We start from the raw sequence: 21581 nt of genomic DNA on the forward strand, positions 1-21581 counted from the left end.
TTGCTCGAAAAGAAATCCAGCCTGTGATTTTGAATTACAGTCTGGTTTAACGGATCAAATTCGTTAATCTCTTCGTAGAAACTTCTGATAGATTTTCTAGTGCAATCTATCAGAGGGATTAAATATCCGTTCGTGGACCTGATTGAAGAACAGTTCGTCCATCAGTTCCAGGGATATACAACGAGAGCAGAGAAATCTGTTGGTGTCCAAAATCTCGATTCGAGATTAAAGGTAAAAATTTTATAATTGTTATTTAATTTTTACACACACAATTTAATCGTAAGGTTGATACCTATTATGGAATCGTTCCATACAAAAATTTTAAACTTCCGCTGCACCGGGTATCAATCTTAATTGATCTGATCGTCGTGTTATCAACACGATACACCTCAAAGCAAGTTTCCATCTCTTCCAACCAGTTCTCCGCCACATCCGGATTCTCGTCTCCCTCTAATGGTTTTGGATCCATCTGCACGAATCTGCGCAAATCAAATCTCCCTTTATCATATCTGGGGCGATGGTGTCTCCGCCGTGGTTTTCTGACCTCGTCATCTCCCCATCGACCACCGATGCTCCCATGACTTTCATCATCTCGACCAGACATCTGGCAAAATTAGTCAAAACTTAAACTTTAAAATTGAATTGATATGTCCCAAATTCAATGCATGCTCTGATACCAATAAATTTAGTGGCCCGAACCGGAATCACTAACTAATAAGAGATTAAGCATGGAATAAAATATTAATTCAAAATTAAATAAATCCAGTGGAAACTTAAGTAAAAAATACAACATACATCGGCAGAACAACCAGGATAAATTAAAATATTATACAATCCCATCGAACGGAAGGTACTAAAAGTCCAACCAAACAACTAGAGCAGATAGGATCACCACGCAACCACTACAGCTCAACGACCGCTGCCACTAGGTCCGTCCAACCTTAGTCCTGCCCCAGGGAATAAGGTGTCCAACAAAATACTAGGATGTGAGCATAAAATCTCAGTACATAAGTACAAATATACATATACTTTGCATGCATATGCAATACGATGGGTACTGGAGAAACCTATCCAGAATACTGCTCAATCAAGGTGCCATGGTATGTAGCATGCTGGGCTGTCGCATCAGGAGGTGGCTCCCATACCATAAAACCGTGGATATAACTGATTCCAAATCCATGGAAATCCATCCACTAAAATACGGGGCTAAGCGACCCCTACTACAGGCTATGCAAAACAAGACATAAAGCTCAACGTGTACATGCATGCCGCATAATACCAATTCACATAATAATTTCACACAAAACATGCAAACATAATACATTTATATTCAATCTGGTATCTCGGATAATACGCCCGTACCTTTAAGCAGAAACCCAAGCACCCTAGTAACCTAGCAGTCCAGGTACTCACAGTCCAAGCCCATAAACAATAATTACCATATCAATTATAATACTCTAAAAGCCTTAATTAATCTACCTCATACTCCCTAATCTATATAGGGATCCAAATTTATACCTGCGTACATAGTCAGCCCGCTGATGGCGACTGCCTCAAAACTTAGGCACAGCTCCACTGATGTCTTCGAAGCGCTCCGCCACTCTCGGCTCCTCAATGCAACGCCTAGAAACCCCTAATATCGAATGGAAGGTGCTATGAATGAGAGAGATGATTGGGAAGTAACACTTGAAAATGAATCCTTGGACCTCTATTTATAGACATAGTTTGGACAGTCCGAACTCCGAGATCGGACCGTCGGAACTCCCTAAGAAACCCCCTCCGAACACGTGTCGTGGCTTGTGACGTCATTGCTTACATAATATGATTGGAGCATCTGATCCCAGTCTTCAGATCGTTCGATCTTAGGGTCCTGTCGAATCAAATCCTTATCCACTTATCCGGATGAGATCGGACCGCCTGATCCCTCTTCGGAGCGTCCGATCTGCATGGGGCCTCTGAACTAGGCTTCGACCGGTTTGGAGCGTCCAAACATGGTTTGGATCACCCAAACTACCCAAAACCCAAAACTCTTCCGGCCTTTTTTAAAATCCCTTAATCATGTTTTAGCCATTTAAACATAATTAGGCGCTTGATTAACTTAATTTGGAGATGGGTTACTACAATATATAGAGGTGCGAGGCTCATTTATTACTCGTTCATTTACTCTTCTCTCTCTCGTTCTTAGCTAATTCTAGTCAGTTTTAGGGGTTTTCTAGGCGTTCTATTGGAAGGCTGGGAGTGGCGGAGTGCTACGGGGATAGTAGCGGAGCGATGCCTAAGTTTTGGGGCTATCACCATCAGCAGGTTGACGACGGACGCATGTATAACTTTGGACTTCTAAAAATATTAGGGTGTATGTAATAGTTTAATTAAGCTTTTAGAGTTAGATGATATATGTAGTGACCCTTACCGAGATCACCTACTAATCAGAAACTTAGGCATGCAATTAACTTAATTAAAACAATAAGTCAGAATTAAACTGCGGAAGCAATAACAATATACAATCCCAAGAAAAGGAATCTGTAAATACTCAAATAATTATACAATCAAATCGAAATACTGTATCAATCCAATACAATAAAATCCTAGGCGAAGCTCTAGCTGACCATCCACTGCCTAGCCTCTCTTGGATCCACCCGCCTCATCCAATCGCAAACCTGCCCCATGGAATAGGGTGTCCAGATACACAAAGTACGAGACGTGAGCATAAAACGCTCAGCATGAGAGTATGGGTATACATGAATGCAAGTGTACCGTCTACTGACTAGAGGTCAAGAATCAGATAACAAAGACAGATCGAGCCCTGCTATGTAGCACGCTGTGCCGTCGCTTCAGGAGGTGGCTCACATACCGAAAACCAGTTGATACTCCGGACCCAAATCGATGGAAGTCCATCCACTAACAGGAAAGAATAAAACCCTACTAACAGAAATCTCGAAAGATATAGCTCAAGATGCAAATGTATGCAGCATATAATCATGTCACATAAATCATGCAGTCACATAATACATGCATACTCAGTCAGGATATCTCGAACAGTACTTTCGTACCACAATTACTAGGCAAGCTCTACCAGCTCTAAGTCCACGCCTCTAATCCTTACTACACTGCCAAATGATACTAATATCATTATAGTGCTCTAAAAGCCTTAACTAAGCTATTGCATACTCTTAAATATTTTTAGGAAGCAAAAGCTATACCTGCGTCCGTCGTCAGTCCTTTGCTGTCGCTTGCCTCAAAACTAGGCCACAGCTCCGCTACGACGCTTGGATCGCTACGCCACTTACGGATTCCCAATGGGACGCCTAGAATTCCCTAGATCTAAGCTAGAAGACTAAGGAATCGAGAGAAGAGAAGTGATTGGTGCACTCAAATGTGAGACTCGGCACCCCTATTTATAGACGGAGTTCGGGCCATCCAAACTGGCTTCGGAGCGTCCGAACATGTTCGGGCCATCCGAACTCGACTTCGGAGCATCCAAAGTCCCATCAATACATCAGCCGTGACGTCACTTTGCTGACGTAATTAATGACGTAAGACTGGACTCCGATCGGGCCGTCCGAACCTGCCGACGGAGCGTCCGAACACGTTCGGAGCCTCCGATCCTGGCTTCGGATCGTCCGATCACGTTCGGAGTCTCCAATCTTCCTTTCGGAGCGTCCGAACTCAAGTTTAGTAAATGCAATTAGTTCCTTAATCTCTTTAATTGGTTACGGGCTACTACATTCTCCCCCACTTAAGATATTTCGTCCTCGAAATCAAATCTTAAGTACTGAAAATGAACAACATGCAGAAACATATTTATTCAAATCAAACATTTACAGAGTTCACAACTGAATACAACACGACAATAAAATCAAAATAACTCAGGATGTTCTAAACGCATCCTACTCTCAAGTTCCCAAGTAGCTTCTTCAGTGCCTCGGCGCTGCCACTGAACTAAAATCAGAGGATGACTTTATTCCGCAATACCTTATCTTTACGATCCAGGATACAAGGTCTCTCTACATAAGTCAAATCCGTATCCACCTGAACTTCAGATGGCTGTAGAATATGAGACTGATCCGCCACAAACCGTTGCAACAAAGATACGTGGAACACATCGTGAATACTGGACAGATACGGTGGCAAGGCTAGACGATAAGCCAGATCGCCAATGCTCACCAAGATCTCAAACGAACCGATAAATATAAGAGACAACTTGCCCTTGAGGCCAAATCTAAGAATCCTGCGAAAAAGGTGAAACTCTCAGAAACACTTTCTCCCCAACATCAAACTGCAAAGGTCTACGCTTAGTATTAGCATAGCTGGCTTGACGATCCTGTGCAGTCTTAATCTATTTCTTGATCTAATCAACAACATCTGCTGTTTGCTGGACTAATTTTGGTCCCTCAGCCTGTCTCTCCCCCACTTCTTCCCAGAAGAGTGGAGTACGACAACATCGCCCGTACAACGCCTCAAAAGGTGCCATCCCAATGCTACTATGATAGCTGTTGTTGTACGCGAACTCAATCAATGGCAAATGATCCTGCCAGGCTGAATCAAAGTCTATAGTGCACGCTTGAAGCATATCCTCCAAAGTACGGATAGTACGCTCTGACTGACCATCTGTCTCCGGATGATAGGCAGTACTCAAACTGAGAGTAGTGCCCATCGCACGCTGAACACTCCCCCAGAACCTAGAAGTAAACCTGGGGTCTCGATCGCTGACAATGCTCACAGGCACTCCATGAAGTCTAACAATCTCCTGAATGTAAAATCGAGCCATTCGATCCACAGCGTACTCTCGGCTATAAGCAATGAAATGCGCTGACTTGGTGAGTCGGTCCACTACAACCCAGATAGCATCACAATTCCTCGAGGATACCGACAAATGGGTCACAAAATCCATCGTGATAAGCTCTCATTTCCACTTAGGAATAGGCAGACTATGAAGCAAACCTCCAGGTCGTTGGTGCTCTGCCTTGACCTGCTGACAAACCAAGCATTTTGAAACATACTGATACACGCTGCGTTTCATCCCCTTCCACCAAAACCGAGTACGTAGATCCTTGTACATCTTGTTGCTCACCGGATGAATACTCAACTTAGTGCGATGTGCCTGAGACAAGATCTCCTCTCACAACTCTTCATCCTCCGGAATCACAAGCCTATCAGACAAACACAGAAATCCATCTGACTGATAGTGAAATCCAGACGTACTATCCTCATTGGCTAGACAAGCCAAACGCTGGGTCTTCGAATCAGACATCTGAGCATCCCGAATCCGCGAATACAAAGCTGGCTCAGATAATATCGCAAACATCTGGATACTCTGCATACCTTTCTTGTGCTTGAAGGTATACCCTGAAGAACAACAATCCTCGATCACACTAGACATCGAACAAGTCTGAAATGCGGATAGTCGCACCTTGCAACTCAAGGCATCAGCGGTGAGATTAGCAGCTCCCAGATGGTACTTAATCTCGCAATCATAGTCTTTAAGCAAGTCCATCCAACGTCTCTGCCTCATGTTCAATTCTGCATTAGTGAACAAATACTTGAGACTCTTGTGGTAGGTGAAGATCTCAAATTTCTCGTCATACACATAATGACGCCAGATCTTCAAGGCAAACACAATAGCTGCCAACTCCAAATCATGGACTGGATAATTGTCTTCGTGTAACTTCAACTGTCTAGAAGCGTATGCGATCACATTCCCGTTCTGAGTCAGAACACAACCTAACCCCTGAAGAGAAGCATCCGTGTACACCACATACCCTCTAGATCCTGACGATAATGCCAACACTGGCGCAAAAGTAAACCGCCGTCGAAGCTCACAAAAATTCTCCTCGCACTCGGAGGACCACTCGAAATCAACACTCTTGCGAGTAAGCTGCGTCAAAGGTCGAGCTAGCTGTGAGAAGTTCAGAATAAAGCGACGATAATATCCTGCTAGACCCAGAAAACTACGGATCTCAGCAACCGTCGTCGGGCGCGACCAATTAAGCACATCCTTGATCTTTATTGGATCAACAGAAATCCCCTCCCTGGAGATGATGTTGCCAAGAAAGACCACTCGATCCATCCAAAACTCACACTTACTCAATTTGGCATACAACTGCTCATCCCAAAGATTCTGCAGTACGAACCGCAAGTGAGAAACATGCTCGTCCGCATCACGCAAATACTCCAGAATGTCGTCAATGAAAACCACGACAAACTTATCCAGAAACTCCCTGAAAACGCGGTTCATCAGATCCATAAATATAGCCGACACATTAGTCAAACCAAAAGGCATCACTAGAAACTCGTAATGCCCATAGCAAGTACGAAATGCAGTCTTGGCTATGTCCTGATCTCGAACTCTCATCTGATGATACCCAGATATCAAGTCAATCTTGGAGTAAACCGAAGTACCCTGCAGCTGATCAAACAAGTCATCAATACGAGGCAAGGGATAGGGGTGGGCACGGGTCGGGTAGTTCATGTTTCGGGTAGTTCGGGTCGGGTACCTGACTAGTCGGGTAATGTTTTACACTACCCGAAACCATACCGACAACCTAGTCGGGTACCCGATTAAGTCGGGTTCGGGTCGGGTCGGGTCGGGTCGGTTTCGGGTTTCTTATTTTTTAAAAAATAAATTATAAAATGGAAAAAAAAACATACAAATTAATTTTTTATGATCCATTCAACAGAATGCTTGAGACCCATAAATAACAGTAAGATGGGAAACCCTTTCTCCAGTTCAATACCAACAACCTCTATCAAATTTCGTAATTTTATCGCATAAAGGAAAAAAAAATTGAACACAATTCTGAGAGCAGATATGAGATAACAAAGGAGGAAAACACAACAAATAAAGTTTTCAATAGAAATAGAGGTAAAACACGTTAAAGGGACTCAATCAAACAGGCACATTTGCTTGGTTGAAGATGAATCATATTCGGAGGTTGAAACCCTAGGGCAATATAGTTCTGTCCCTATTGTTTAACCCATAGAATTTTTTTAAAAAATATATTAATAAATAATAATATTAGTCGGGTACCCGATCGGGTATTTCGGGTAGCATATGACTACCCGAACCTGAACCGACTAAATATTAATCGGGTTCGGTTACTACCCGAACCTGATTAAAAACCCGAACTACATGATTTTTGTACTCGATCGGGTTCGGGTCGGGTCGGGACCCGAACTACCCGAACCGATTGCCCACCCCTAGCAAGGGATACTTGTTCTTCACAGTAACTCGGTTCAGCTGTCGATATTCAATGCATAGCCGCATAGACCCATCCATCTTATTCACAAAGAGAACAGGAGCTCCCCAAGGAGATGCACTAGGATGAATGTGCTCCTTGTCCAAAAGATCCTGTAACTGATTTTTTAACTCTCGAATCTCTGACGGAGCCAGACGATACAGTGCTCGAGAAATAGGCGAAGTACCCGACATAAAATCTATGCCAAACTCGACTTCCCTAGCAGGAGGAAAACCCGAAATCTCATATGGAAATACATCTGAGAATTCATTCACAACCGGAATACTCTCTATCCCAACGCTCTCAGCGGACAAATCAACTGCATAGATGAGGTAACCTTCCCCGCCAAACTCTAGAGCTCGACAGGCTCTCAAGGTTGATACCAACGATATCGGCAGTCGCGCTCCCTTACCATAGAAAAACCAGCTATCACTCTCATCCGGATGAAAGCGTACTAATCTCTGATAGCAGTCCACTGATGCTTGATATGTAGTCAACATGTCTATCCCCAGAATACAATCGAAGTCATCCATCGCAAGAACCATGAGATTCGCTATCAGAATGTTTCCTTCGAACTCTAAAGGGCAACCCATCACTAGACGCTTAGCCAAAGCAGATTGACCCATCGGAGTAGAAACAGAAACTACTATGTCTAGTGCAATGCATGGTAACTTATGCCTCTTAACAAAACGTGCAGAAATGAAGGAATGAGATGCACCAGTGTCAATGAGTACAAGAGCCGGTATACCATATAACAGAAATATACTTGCGATGACCTTCTCATTCTCCTCCACTTCCTGATCATGCCTCAAGGCAAACACGTGGCCAGAAGTCCGCGGCTTCAAATGAGAACTCTCAGCAGACTATCCCTGTGACCTCTGCTGAACGGTAGCCTGAGAACCCGATCCTGAACCAGAACCAGAACTTCCTTCCCCAGCTAATGGACAATCCCTTCGAAGATGACCGACCTCTTCACAACAAAAATATGCTCCAAAAGCTCTACGACATTTGTCTGATGGATGGTTCTTCCCACCATGGTTGCATTTCTCCTTCTTACCAAAATGAACAACACCACCGAAACCAGAGGAAGAAGAACTAGATCCGAAATTCTTGAAATACTGAGCACGGGGACCCAAAGAACTCGCAGGCCTAGACTGAGATAAAGACCTGTTATGCCAAATACTATCCTCCGCCTGGTGACAACGGCTCACCAAGCCCTTGTAGGTCATATCATCACCGACCGCCACACGGTCATGAATCTCCGGGTTAAGACCCTGAAGGAACAGATTGTACTTCATCTCAGAGCTGTCAGCAATCTCGGGGCAATAGGATGACAGATCGAAGAACTTCTGCTGATACTCGTCAATCATCATAAATCCCTGACGTAAACTCAGTAACTCACCCGCCTTCACCTGACGAAGTGTAGGAGGAAAGTACATCTTCTGAAAAGCTGTGCGGAACTCGGCCCAAGTAGCAACTCCTCTCGCCGCAATGAACGGTGCAGAAGTGAATCTCCACCACTTACGGGCTCGGCCATCCAGAAGATAACCAAGAGTCTTCATCTTCTTCTCTTCAGTACAGTGGAATGTCTGAAAACAAGTCTCCATGCGATCTAGCCAGTTTTCCGCATCCTCCGGAGTCTCGCATCCAACCAAGGGCTTAGGACCCAACTGTAAGAACCGGCGCACACTGAAACGGTTCTCATCATGACGACGATGATGGAATTCCCGACGACGCTCCTGATCACCATCAACCCAACGTCCACCTCCACTACCATGGCTACTCTGATCATCGCGATCCTCCATCTATAAAATTACCTCACGGTTACCTTATGTAGAATATAAATCCCAAGAATACTATGCATGCTCTGATACCATAAATGTAGCGACCCTTACCGATATCACCTACTAATCAAAAACTTAGGCATGCATTTAACTTAATTAAAACAATAAGCCAGAATTAAACTGCGGAAGCAATAACATTATACAATCCCAAGAAAAGGAATCCGTAAATACCCAAATAATTATACAACCAAATCAAAATACTGTAACAACCCAATACAATAAAAACCTAGGCAATGATCCAGCTGGCCATCCACTGCCTAGCCCCTCTTGGATCCACCCGCCTCATCCAATTGCAAACCTGCCCCATGGAATAGGGTGTCTAGATACACAAAGTACGAGACATGAGCATAAAACGCTCAGCACGAGAGTATGAGTATACATGAATGTAAGTGTACCGCCTACTGACTAGAGGTCAAGAATCAGATAACAAAGATAGACCGGGCCCTGGTATGTAGCACGATGTACCGTCGCTTCAGGAGGTGGCTCACATACCGAAAAACAGTGGATACTCCGGACCCAAATCGATGGAAGTCCATCCACTAATAGGATAGGGTAAAACCCTACTAACAGACATCTCGAAAGAGATAGATCAAGATGCAAATGTATGCAGCATATAATCATGTCACATAAATCATGCAGTCACATAATACATGCATACTCAGTCAGGATATCTCGAACAGTACTTTCGTACCTCAATTACTAGGCAAGCTCTAACAGCTCTAAGTCCACGCCTCTAATCCGCACTACACTACCAAATGATACTAATATCATTATAGTGCTCTAAAAGCCTTAACTAAGCTATTGCATACTCTTAAATATTTTTAGGAAGCAAAAGCTATACCTGCATCCGTCGTCAGCCCTTTGTTGTCGCTTGCCTCAAAACTAGGCCACAGCTCCGCTACGACGCCTGGATCGCTACGCCACTTCCGGATTTCCAATGGGACGCCTAGAATTCCCTAGATCTAAGCTAGAATACTAAGGAATCGAGAGAAGATAAGTGATTGGTGTACTCAAATGTGAGACTCGGCACCCCTATTTATAGATGGAGTTCGAGCCGTCCGAACTGGCTTCGGAGCGTTCGAACACGTTCGGGCCATCCGAACTCGACTTTGGAGCGTCTGAAGTCCCATCAATACATCATCCATGGCATTACTTTGCTGACATAATCAATGACGTAATACTGGACTCCGATCGGGTCGTCCGAACCTGCCGACGGAGCGTTTGAACACATTCGGAGCCTCTGATCCTGGCTTCGGATCGTCCGATCACGTTCGGATAATCCGATCTTCCTTTTGGAGCGTCCGAACTCAAGTTTAGTAAATGAGATTAGTTCCTTAATATTTTTAATTGGTTACAAGCTACTACAATGCATGAGTATTTTTCATTGTAGTGCTGAATGATAGGCTTGGAATCTAGATGGATGCTTCTAGGACTGCCTTAGTAAGGTACGTAAGTACTGACTGAGATTGCCAGCGGGTATGCATGCTTATAGGTTGCATTTATGTTCCACGATTGCATGTTACTACTTTGATATGTTATGCTGCACGTGCATACATATTGATTTAGCAGTTATTATTGGATGACCTGATAGAGGGGTCGCTCGGCCCCATTTCATGTATGGATTGGATACCATAGTTTTGGTTTCGGATATGTCTACGGTTTATGGTATGGGAGCCATCTCCTGATGCGATGGCCCAATGTGCTGCATATCTTAACGCCTAGACTGAGCAGGATATGATTCCCAATATGATAGCCATCCATTCATTTGCATGCATCATGTTTGTATGTTTACCCGTACTAGCTTATTGAGCTTTAGCGCTCACGTCCAGTGTTTTATGTGTTTTTTGTACACCCCATTCGAAGGGGCAGTTGCAGGTGTTTCACTAGGATTTGGGATTAGGTGGTGACCAAGCAAGAGCTATAGGAGTAGTAGCTAGGTTATTTAATTGCTTCAATTGGGTTGTATATTTTGCAAAATTTTTTTATCCGATTGTCAGTTTAGCGTTTATTTAAGTTTCCGCAGTTTATCTCTGATTATTTTTATTGCATGCTTAATTAATCTTATAACTCTGATTAGTAGTGATTCCGGGTCGGGTTACTACATTTATTGGTATTAGAACATGCAATAAAATTTTTGGGACATAGTGCTAAGATTATTTAATAATCCTTGTAGGAATGATGACATATTACATGTGATGATAACAAGGAAATTGGGTTGCCCGAAGACTATCATCATCGGAATAATTCTCAAGGGCTTTGCTTATAGGATTTGAGCAAAATCGGACATGAGAGAAGGATTATGTTCGAGATATAAGAATTTTGAATCATGGAGATCCTTGCTTTGAACAGAGTACCAGATGTCAGAGGCAGTGGCAGAAGATTGGTTGGGACACATGTGATGCTTGCATCCATTTTGTTCGACCAGAATAACACTCCTCTAAAGATTCTCTACAAGCAGTTGAAGAGATTGTCATAAAGATCTTATCTCGTCCACCGGGGAATATACCATATAACAGTGACGTACCCGGTAGATTAGTAAGAGCCTTTCAAAGATCGTGGGGAAATAGATCTGTAGAGCATTCTTGTATTGATGCTTTCGAGATGACAGACGGGAAACTTCACGTTCAAGATCAGCAGACGGAATGAAATATTTTCGCATGTACTTAGGTTTTAAATATCGTATTAAGTTTTGTTATAAGCAGTATTTTAGTTGTAAGTATTGAATTATCTGTATTAGTGATTTCAGACACTTGTTGTATCATTTCATTTGGTGTAATGGGGTTTTAGCTATTGTTTTTATTGCATGGGATTGCAATAAAATAGTACAGAACTTGAATTAATAATACCGGTGTATTAAAATTTTGGAAATTTCTTGTTATTAATCCAGTGCTTAGTTGATTAGTACTCAACTACCATGGCTTGCTGGGTAAATGCATGTTCCAGTTGATTGGTTCTAGGTGTTTTTCTAAGATGATATAGTTAGTCGTTTGACTATGTTTAGTGTCACGGATGAGGTTATTCATCAGGGGCATGGGTATTGTTTTTTCTCTTAGAACAGTTGACTATTTTGACCTTATTAGGTGATTGTTTTGTGATGATGGGTTTTCATCAGAGCACTAGGTCGAGTAATACCAAGAGTTATGGATTGTGACTACGACTAGATGTGAGGAGGCGCGACCCTATACCAATGTTACTTGGGAACCTTTCGTGCTTCAGAGGTTTCTTGGAAGCCTTTTTGTGCATCAAGAGGGTGTTTGGAGGAGGATACCTCAGTCTGGGGGTTTGACAACAGTCTCAGCGGGGTATGACCTTAGTTTGGATAGATACCAGGTGTGGTATTTGGATATTAGTTATCATCTGGCTTTCGTCCGAGATACAGATTTTGATTTTGCTGTCAAAATAAGTCTTGGAAAGATTTTCCTTGGCGAGGGATCGTCCTCAGAAGTTAGATTTTGGTAGATGATTGGGATTTTGGGTTTTAATTTTAAATTTTTTTAGTTGATAGGTATTCAACTGGATTAAAATTGTCAAATGTTTGCAGACTCAGGATTAGAGTTGTGCTTCTCTTTAGGTAAATTGATTTAGGGGTTTTTCCTAGACCAGTAATGGGACTTTGATCAGATAAAGGTGTCGCTCAATGATGATAGACTTCATCAAGCTGGAATCAAGAATAAGTTATATCAAGTGCTGAGGACTGTGCTGAATTGTTCGAGACAGGAAAGGAAGCGCGACCTATGCCAGTGTTCTCTGGGAGGTTTGTTCCAGATAGGCTATCGGGGAGGCTACCTTAGACTTGACTGGTTGCGCAGTTTAGCAAGAGATATAACTATCAGGAGGATGTTCAGCAATAGTTGGACTCCTTTGGATTCGGTATTGGCACTGGGATAGTGCCAAATGATGGATTAGTTATCATCTGACTCTGCCAGGGATAATAGTGATGGATTCGATGGAACCTTGTGATTCCAAGTGTTTGATATTAGCGAACTTATGGAAAAAAGATCAAATTTGTTGATCGAGCCATGTAAGTTCGTCAGTGGTCGGTAATTGGCTAGTGGTTTCCTAATGTGATTAATCCAGTCAGGTTTGTATGAGCCGCAGCGGATCAAAGTGATTGATAAGTTTAGCAAAATCAGTGTTGATTTGTGATATAGCGAATCATGAGGTGCTTGGGACAGTACTATAGGCCGGTATGCTTAGGAATTGGTCCTTGGTAGCAGTAAAGTGATTCAAGTGTATTCATGATTCTCTAGTTGTGTGGGGATCTCCAAGAATGCAGGAGACGGAACTTTTGGGTTTCTGTTGATCACTGGGGGAGTGATTACAGTTGAATCTTGTGGGCATGGTTTAAACCGATAGCATTTCTGAGGCTATCCGTGATCAACACAGACAATGAAATTTAGTAACGTTCAAGGTAGTATTTCCTTACTAGAATTGAACAAATTTGAATTGAGCATTGCTTGGCATTTAGCAATGGTTGACTCAGTTTACGGAGATGAGATTAAGTAGTTGTTCCATAGTGTTAGTGGACGAAAGTTTTTGAGGATTGTTAGTAGAGTAATTTGCTTAGGCCTTTTTAGCTGTATTCTCGGGATTTTTTCCTTGAGCTGTGATCCGAAAAATGTTGTGGATTTCGATGAGCATTAGCAAGAGAATCGGTTGTTTCAGTCATGAGATGAGACAATAGCTTAGACCTATGATTTTTAGGGTTTGGCGGGATTGTTGTCGATGATCTCTTAGTATGTTTATGATGTGTTGTGCCATTGATATGTTGGAATCGAACGAGATCAATTCGGAATTATCTGGATTGCCAGAAGTATCGAGGACTTTGTGTATGATCAAGATGAACCAGTTTTGTTCATCTCAATTAGTGAGTCCAGTTGACGATTTTTCATTCCCACGACAGAATAACCAGTGTCGTTCTAAATGTTATCTCGAATAACGAGACATATTTAACCATTCGATACATACTACTAATACCGAGGATGGTTTTAGCCCATCTACGCGTTCGACGTAAAGGTAGTGTATTTTCTGAGGTGACAAACTGAGAAATTATTAAGATAGATGATTGTGGACAATGAAGTTGTCGCAATATGTTTGGAGTAGGAAAAAAGTAGCCATCCGTTTTTCATAAGTTGTTATCCCTTTTGGGATGTTATCTAGCATCATGAAAGATAAGTACTGAAGGTACGTGCCTTGATGCTAGGAATTATTAGGATTTTATTCAGTATTCGTGGTAGGATGACCAGTAGAATCGTTTGGATGATGTCTCCAATAGTGAGATTGGGATATTATGATCGTAATTGGTTTTGATTAGTTCAAGTTTTCTTTAGATCTGTTATCATACCACTGGTATCGTAATTTGAGGTTTTCAAATAGAAAGAGTGGTGTGCAGGGATGTTGTCACTTTGCGAATAAGTGGCAAGTTATTAACCATTTATTATTTCCAAAGCTATGTTGTTGGAAATAAAAGGACTTCGCCTCAGTGATAAGGAGTAGCTCAGGTGAGTATTATGAAAAAGGGGCTCTAGAAGTGAACACTGAGATTAGAATCATGAACGATTGTTTAGTGCCTATTGGTAACATCAGGGTTGTGGTGTTAATGTTAGCCAAGTTAAGTGATACAATGTATATGTATCATGCTCTCTCGTTGGATGCAGACGAGTGATAGTGAAAGAGATTGTGCGCATCTAGAGATAGATGATAACAAGTTGCAGTATTAGAAAGAAGTGTCATCGATAATATTCATAGTCAGCAATTCTATTTTAGTTAGAGTTTGTATCCAGTGACTATTCAAGAGACTACAGAAATCTCGTGATATTAAAGATTAGATATCAGAGGTATCGTGTTAATAGCTAGTTAGCAGCTATTACAACTCAGACAATGGTTGAGATTGCATAAGTTAGTTGAACAGTGAGTACTAGGAAAAATCCTGTGTGATCTGATAAGAGTCTAGATGATCATGTGAAGTCAATTGGATGGTGCAGGATTTCAATGAATGAGCAGCCAGTGACATTACTAACTCGTGGCTTGAAAGGTGTCAAGATTCAGTATCAGTTGTGAGATCCTACGAAATTAGCAAGGAGGATTTCTTTTATCTGCTTGTCAAGACATGGGATTTTTGGGAGTAATTACCACCGGTTTTACTATACCATTTCCGATGGACAGTGAATTACTGATGGTAATCAATAGTACTACGCAGTTCCAATGGAATTGTGGATAATAAGACAGTTGTAAAAGGGTATAATTCAGCGCAACCAAGGCAGAATTCTAAGCAATTTTTGGTTTTCTTATGGTTTAGTAATGAACATACCATGTAGGTTGTAGAGAGGCCTGGATTTTCTAAAGCTATTCGAGCAAATGTTTCGAATCAGAATTACTAGTAAATGTGATAAGTTGGTCTATGTTACGTTTTTGAAATTACCCTAGATTTCGAGGGCAAAATATTTTAAGGAGGGGATAATGTAGTAACCCGTATCCAAAATTAATTATTAAGTTGTATTTAATCAGGTAATCATGTTTAAGAGAGGTAAAACATGATTAAGAGATTTTCGAATAGATTTAAGGAATTGAAAAATGGATTCAAAATGATCATAAATGGTTCGATAGAACTTTGAGCTTTGAAAGGATCGGAATATCCGAATAGAGTTTAGAATGTCCAAACATATTGGAGCCATTGCTCCAGTTGGGAAGCTCGGGGGAGTTTGGAAGCTCCGAACTACGATCGCAAGCTCCGATTGTCATCAAATGCCAGTTGTCTGAAATATTACATAAGCAGTGACATCATGGAGATCGGAAGCTCCAAAATGGGATCGGAAGCTCCGATCTACTGTTGGCAGGCATCCTCTAGAAGCCAGACACGTGGTTGGTGGAGAAAGATTGGAAGCATGGATCAGAATCTCCGATCGTGCGATCGGAGGTTCCGATCATGGTCTATATATAGAGGTGTGAGGCTCATTTCTAACTCGCTCATTTCCTCTTCTCTCTCTCATTCTTAGCTGTTTCTAGTCAGTTTTAGGGATTTTATAGGCATCCTAATGGAAGGCTAGGAGTGGCAAAATGCTACGGGGATAGTAGTGGTGCGGTGCTTAAGTTTTGGGGCTATCGCCATCAGCGGGCTGACGACGGATACAAGTATAACTTTGGACTCCTAAAAATATTAGGGAGTATGTAATATTTTAATTAAGGCTTTTAGAGCATGTTAGACGATGCCTGGGTATTTTGCATTCTAGTGTTGAATGGTAGGCTTAAAACCTAGATGGATGCTTCTAGGACTGCCTTAGTAAAGTACGTAAGTACTGACTGAGATTGCCAGCGGATATGCATGCTTATGTGTTGCATTTATGTGTCACGATTTCATATTACTGCTTTGATATGTTATGCTGCACGTGCATACATCTTGATTTAGCATGTATTATTGCCTTACCTGATAGAGGGGTTGCTCGGCCCCATTGCATGGTGGATTGGATACCATAGTTTTGGTTTCGGATATGTCCATGGTTTATGGTATGTAGACACCTCTTGATGCGACGGCCCAACGTGCTACATACCATGACACCTAGAATGAGCAGGATATGATTCCCAGTATGATACCTAGACATTCATTTGTATGCAACATGTTTGTATGTTTACCCATGCTAGCGTATTGAGTTTTAGCGCTCACGTCCAGTGTTTTCGGTGTTTTCTGGACACCCCATTCGATGGGGGCAATTACAGGTGTTCCATCAGGATTTGGGATTAGGTGGTGACCAAGAAAGAGATGCAGGAGTAGTTTCTAGGTTATTGAATTGCTTCAATTGGGTTGTATATTTTGCAAAATTGTTTTATCCAGTTGTATTATGTCAGTTTAGAATTTATTTAAGTTTCTGCATTTAATTTTATCTATGATTATTGTTTATTGCATGCTTAATTAAGCTTATAACTCTGATTAGTAGTGATTTTGTGTTGGGTCAATACAAGGAGTTTCCATGAAAATCCTCTCTAAATCAATATGGGATTCCTGATTGGTATTTGATAAGATCCGTATAATTATGCAGAATATATATATATGTTATACTCTATTGACGCATCATCATGTATATGCTTGATTGAAATCACTTATAATATTATCCTAAGTTAGGAGCAAGAGTGATCAAAACACCGTGTTCGAGTTGCAGTATGGTTTAAAAGTATTGAGTCACATTATTATTGTCCGAAAAATGTGAACGGAAATTAAATGGAAAAGAGCTTGTCCCACATTGTAAGTATTCCAATGTGTTCTCTTCCTTATTAGTTCCAACTTTGGCTTATGTGAATGGGCCTTTAGAGCACCGGATTTTTTGTAAAGGGGTAAGACGCTAGTCGATGAACGAACACGCATGCGGTCGGTCGGCGCAGTTGGGTGGGGATTATTCTTTTTGGAAATAATTAATTAAAATAATATTTATTGTTATTTATTAAACTTATTTTAAATTTTTCACCTCGACCAGTTCAGTGCATCTGCTCGACCGGTTCATTGGATCTGCTCGACTTGTTCAATGAGCTTGCTCAATCGGTTCACTGCGCCTGCTCGACGGAATCCGTGCGCCTGTTTGACTTGATAATTTGCGTCTGTTTGACTCGACGAGCTGTGTCTCTTGGTCGCAGCCATTAGCCTCCTATATCTACTTCTCTTGTCTGCATTTGAATTTATTCTTCTGCATGCCATATTAAGCTTTTGTTTCCCTCACTATCAAAGTTATGCCATATTTTTGTTCGCTACTTTCGATAGATTTGTTATGTTGTTGTCTCTCGTTCAATTGTTTTATTTTAGAGACGACTGTCACTGCCGTTAAAGCACTTTAAACGGGGCAATTTATTCTTGCGGATAGAGAGATACTCTCGCCTCGACTTACTCCTGTTGTTGTTTCCAGAATCCAAAATACTTTAGTTACAATCGCAAGATGAAATTTTTGATTCTAAACATGTCTACTGTTTCATTCATTCCGTTCGCCACTGCCCCCACTCATGGTGAAAGTCATCCAAGTTTTCTGGTGCCGACTTCAAGTGTTGTCATTAGAGGATGTTGTTCTATATGACAACACTGATTTCATCCAAATTCTTGAAAGAGGATCCCTCTGTTGTCACCAAAGTAGATTCAGACACCCAGCGAAGGAATGCTATTGATGCATGGAGCCACAGTGATTTCCTTTGTCAAAATTTCTTCCTGAATGACCTTGATGACACACTTTACAGTGTTTACTGTTCTGTCAAAACAACAAAGGAACTATGGGATTCCTTAGAAAATAAATACAAGACAGAAGACGAAGGCATAAGAAATTTGTAGTTGGAAAGTTTTTTGACTTCAAAATCATTGACTCAAAAACAGTAATGAGTCAAGTGCAGGAAATACATATTATTCTACATGACTTACTGGCTGAAGGTATGGAAGTCAATGATTCTTTCCAAGTCGCATCAATCATTGGGAAGTTGTCACAGCTATGTAAGGGCTTCAAGAACTTCCTCAAACATAAACACAAGGAGTTGAAACTCAAGGACCCCATAGTCAAACTTCGAATTGAGGAAGACAAACAAAACACCAAAGCCAAATCATACAAAATGGTAATGGAAGCCGATGACAAAGCCAATCTAGAAAAATCCAGTACCAGTAACAAGAGAAAGCATCCTTACCATGGAAAAAAACAAGGGAAGGCCAAGAAGTTCAAGGAAGATTGCTACATGTAGTAACCCGAGTTCTATTTTCCATGTTAGAAAATGACATATAATTTTAATGTGGCAAAACATGATTAAGGAGTCATTATTTGGTGAAAATAAGTGGAAAATCAATTTTGAAACGTCCGAAAATAGTAGGGAGGGTCCTGGAGGTCTAGGAAAGTTCGGAAGCAGCCAAACCAGTTCGGAAGAACCGGAGCTATTTGGATCTTCCGAACTCAACAAAAACCAAGTGTAAAGGAGGATTGGAAAAATGGCAATTCGGACCTTCTGATCCCATTTCGGAACTTCCGAACTCACCTGGGCTGCGTAATCATGAAAACTTTTCATATGCCAACAACAATAATGTGTTAAATCCTCCATCGGGGTTCAACAATCAAAAGGGATAGGGTAAACCATTGTTAGAGGATTTGGTGAGTACTTTTGTTACTGAGTCTTCTAAGAGTTTAGATAGAAGTGAGTCTCTGCTTGACAACCTTGAAACACATGTGACCAATATGGATGCCACTATGAAATCTCTTGAAATGCAAATTGGTCAACTTGCAATTGCCATAAATAATCAGCAGAGAGGAGGGTTTCCTAGAAACACTGAAACAAATCCTAAGGAGCAATGCAATGCTATCATTCTTAGAGATGTTAATGAAGTTGGTCAAGTCACCAAAGATTCTGTGTATGCAGTTTATGCGCAAAATCCAAAGCTTTGATTCATTACTCTTTGATCCAGAAATAGAAAGAACTGCACGAGCTTTGAGAAAAGCTAGGAGAGAATAATTTCTAAGAATGAATGAAAATTAGAATAACGAAAATGAAGGGGATGCTACTGGCCCAGTACCGATCAGGGATCATTTCCAGCCAGTAATCATTAAAAATTGTTCAAGAATTTCTAGACAGATCATAACTACAAACAATTTCGAGTTAAAGCCAGCACTGATTAATATGGTATCAATTCCGAGGATCAGGATCTGAAGATCCTAATCTACATCTACAAACATTTCTGGAGATTGCAGATACCGTCAAAATTCATGGTATTGCTGAAGACAGCATCCGGTTGAGACTATTTTCTTTCTCTCTTTGGGACAATGCAAGAAGTTGGTTGCAATCTCTGCCTCTGGGAAGCATCACAACATGGAAAGACATGGCTTCCATGTTTTTGACAAACTAATTCCTGCCAGCTAAGTCTGCTCAATTGAAAATTTAGATCACTATCGTCAACAGGATTCAGAGAAATTGTTTGAGGCATGGGAGAACTACAAGGAATTGCTGTGACGATGACCAACTCACAATTTTAAATATTGAGAGAAAATTGATTTATTCTACAATGGGTTGAATGGGCCAACAAGGATGTTAGTGGATGCCGCAGCTGATGGGTCCGTTTTCTCTAAATACCCAAAAGATGCATACGAAATGCTCGAGCAGATGATAATAAACAGCTATCAGTGGCCAAGTGAACAATTACAAGTCAAAAAACCAGCCGGAATCTATGAAGTTGATGAGTTCACAGCATTGTCTGCACAAATGGCCGCTATTTCTTCACAACTCGCAGCAATGAACAAGGGAAACCAAAAGGTCGAGACTACAGCAGTTGCTACCGGAATGAATTATGTTGAATTAGAAGGAACCGTGGAGCAAGTTCAATATGCAAACAACAGAAATTTCAATGGCTATTGAGGTAAGCCTCCTCCAAATCATTATCATCCTAGGCTGCGCAATCATGAAAACTTTTCATATGCCAACAACAATAATGTGTTAAATCCTCCACCGGGGTTCAAAAATAAAAAAGAGAGGGTAAACCATAGTTAGAGGATTTGGTGAGTACTTTTGTTACTGATTCTTCTAAGAGGTTAGATAGAAGTGAGTCTCGGCTTGACAATCTTGAAACAAATGTGTTAAAATATGGGTGCCACTATGAAATCTCTTGAAATGCAAGTGCTCATAAACTGTATACACCAAGTGATCAATTAAAATTGTGAGTTGGGCATCGTCGCAACAATTCCTTATAGCGTTCCCATGCCTCATACAACTACTCTAAGTCTTGTTGACGAAAGGTGGTGATCTCAATTTTAAATTGAGCAGACTTGTCTGGCGGGAAGTATTTTGTTAGAAACTTGGAAGCCATGTATTCCCATGTTGTGATTCTTCCTAGAGGCAGAGATTGCAGCCAGCTTCTTGCATTGTCCCTAAGAGAGAAAGGGAACCGTCTCAGCCATATGGTGTCTTCAGCAACACCGTGAATCTTGATGGTATCTGCAATCTCTAGAAATGTTCGCAGATGTATATTAGGATCTTTAGCTGCCGATGCTCGGAATTGATTCTGTTGTATCATATTTATCAGTGCCGGCTTTAACTCGAAATTGTTTGCAATTATGGTCTGTCTAGAAATTAATGAATAATTTGTATTGATGACTGGCCCGAAATGATCCCTGATTGGTACAGGGCCAGTAGAATCCCCTCTATCTCTGTTATTCTGATTCTCAACCATTCTTCGCAATTCTTCTCTCCTAGCTTTTCTCAAAACTCGTGCAGTTCTTTCTATTTCTGGATCAAAGAGTAATGAATCGAAGCTTTGGATTTAGCTTTGGATTTTGCGCATAAACTGCATACACAGAAAGGAGTGGGATCAAAACAAGACTAAAATAAATTAAGATTTGCTCTAAATCAATATTAAAACCGATTAATAACAATTCAGTATAAATCAAATAAAACTTTAGTCCCCGGCAACGGCGCCAAAAACTTGTTGTGTATTTTAATTCGCTCGCAAGTGAATGGGTCAAGTTTTAATAAAGGTGATTAGAGTGTCATCCCACAAAGACTGAAT

The 21581-nt window shown here is 41.2% G+C and overlaps 1 non-coding gene across 1 annotated transcript; it reads left to right on the forward strand.

The window, feature by feature from the left end:
- Window positions 1-20727: 20727 nt before the first annotated feature.
- LOC140885836 (small nucleolar RNA R71) lies at window positions 20728-20834 on the forward strand. The gene has a single exon (XR_012151250.1). It is a non-coding gene; the product is annotated as a small nucleolar RNA R71 (small nucleolar RNA).
- The last annotated feature ends 747 nt before the right edge of the window (window positions 20835-21581 follow it).

The sequence above is a fragment of the Henckelia pumila genome, chromosome 2, assembly GCF_033568475.1.
Source record: "Henckelia pumila isolate YLH828 chromosome 2, ASM3356847v2, whole genome shotgun sequence".
In the NCBI taxonomy this organism is placed as follows: Eukaryota; Viridiplantae; Streptophyta; class Magnoliopsida; order Lamiales; family Gesneriaceae; genus Henckelia; species Henckelia pumila.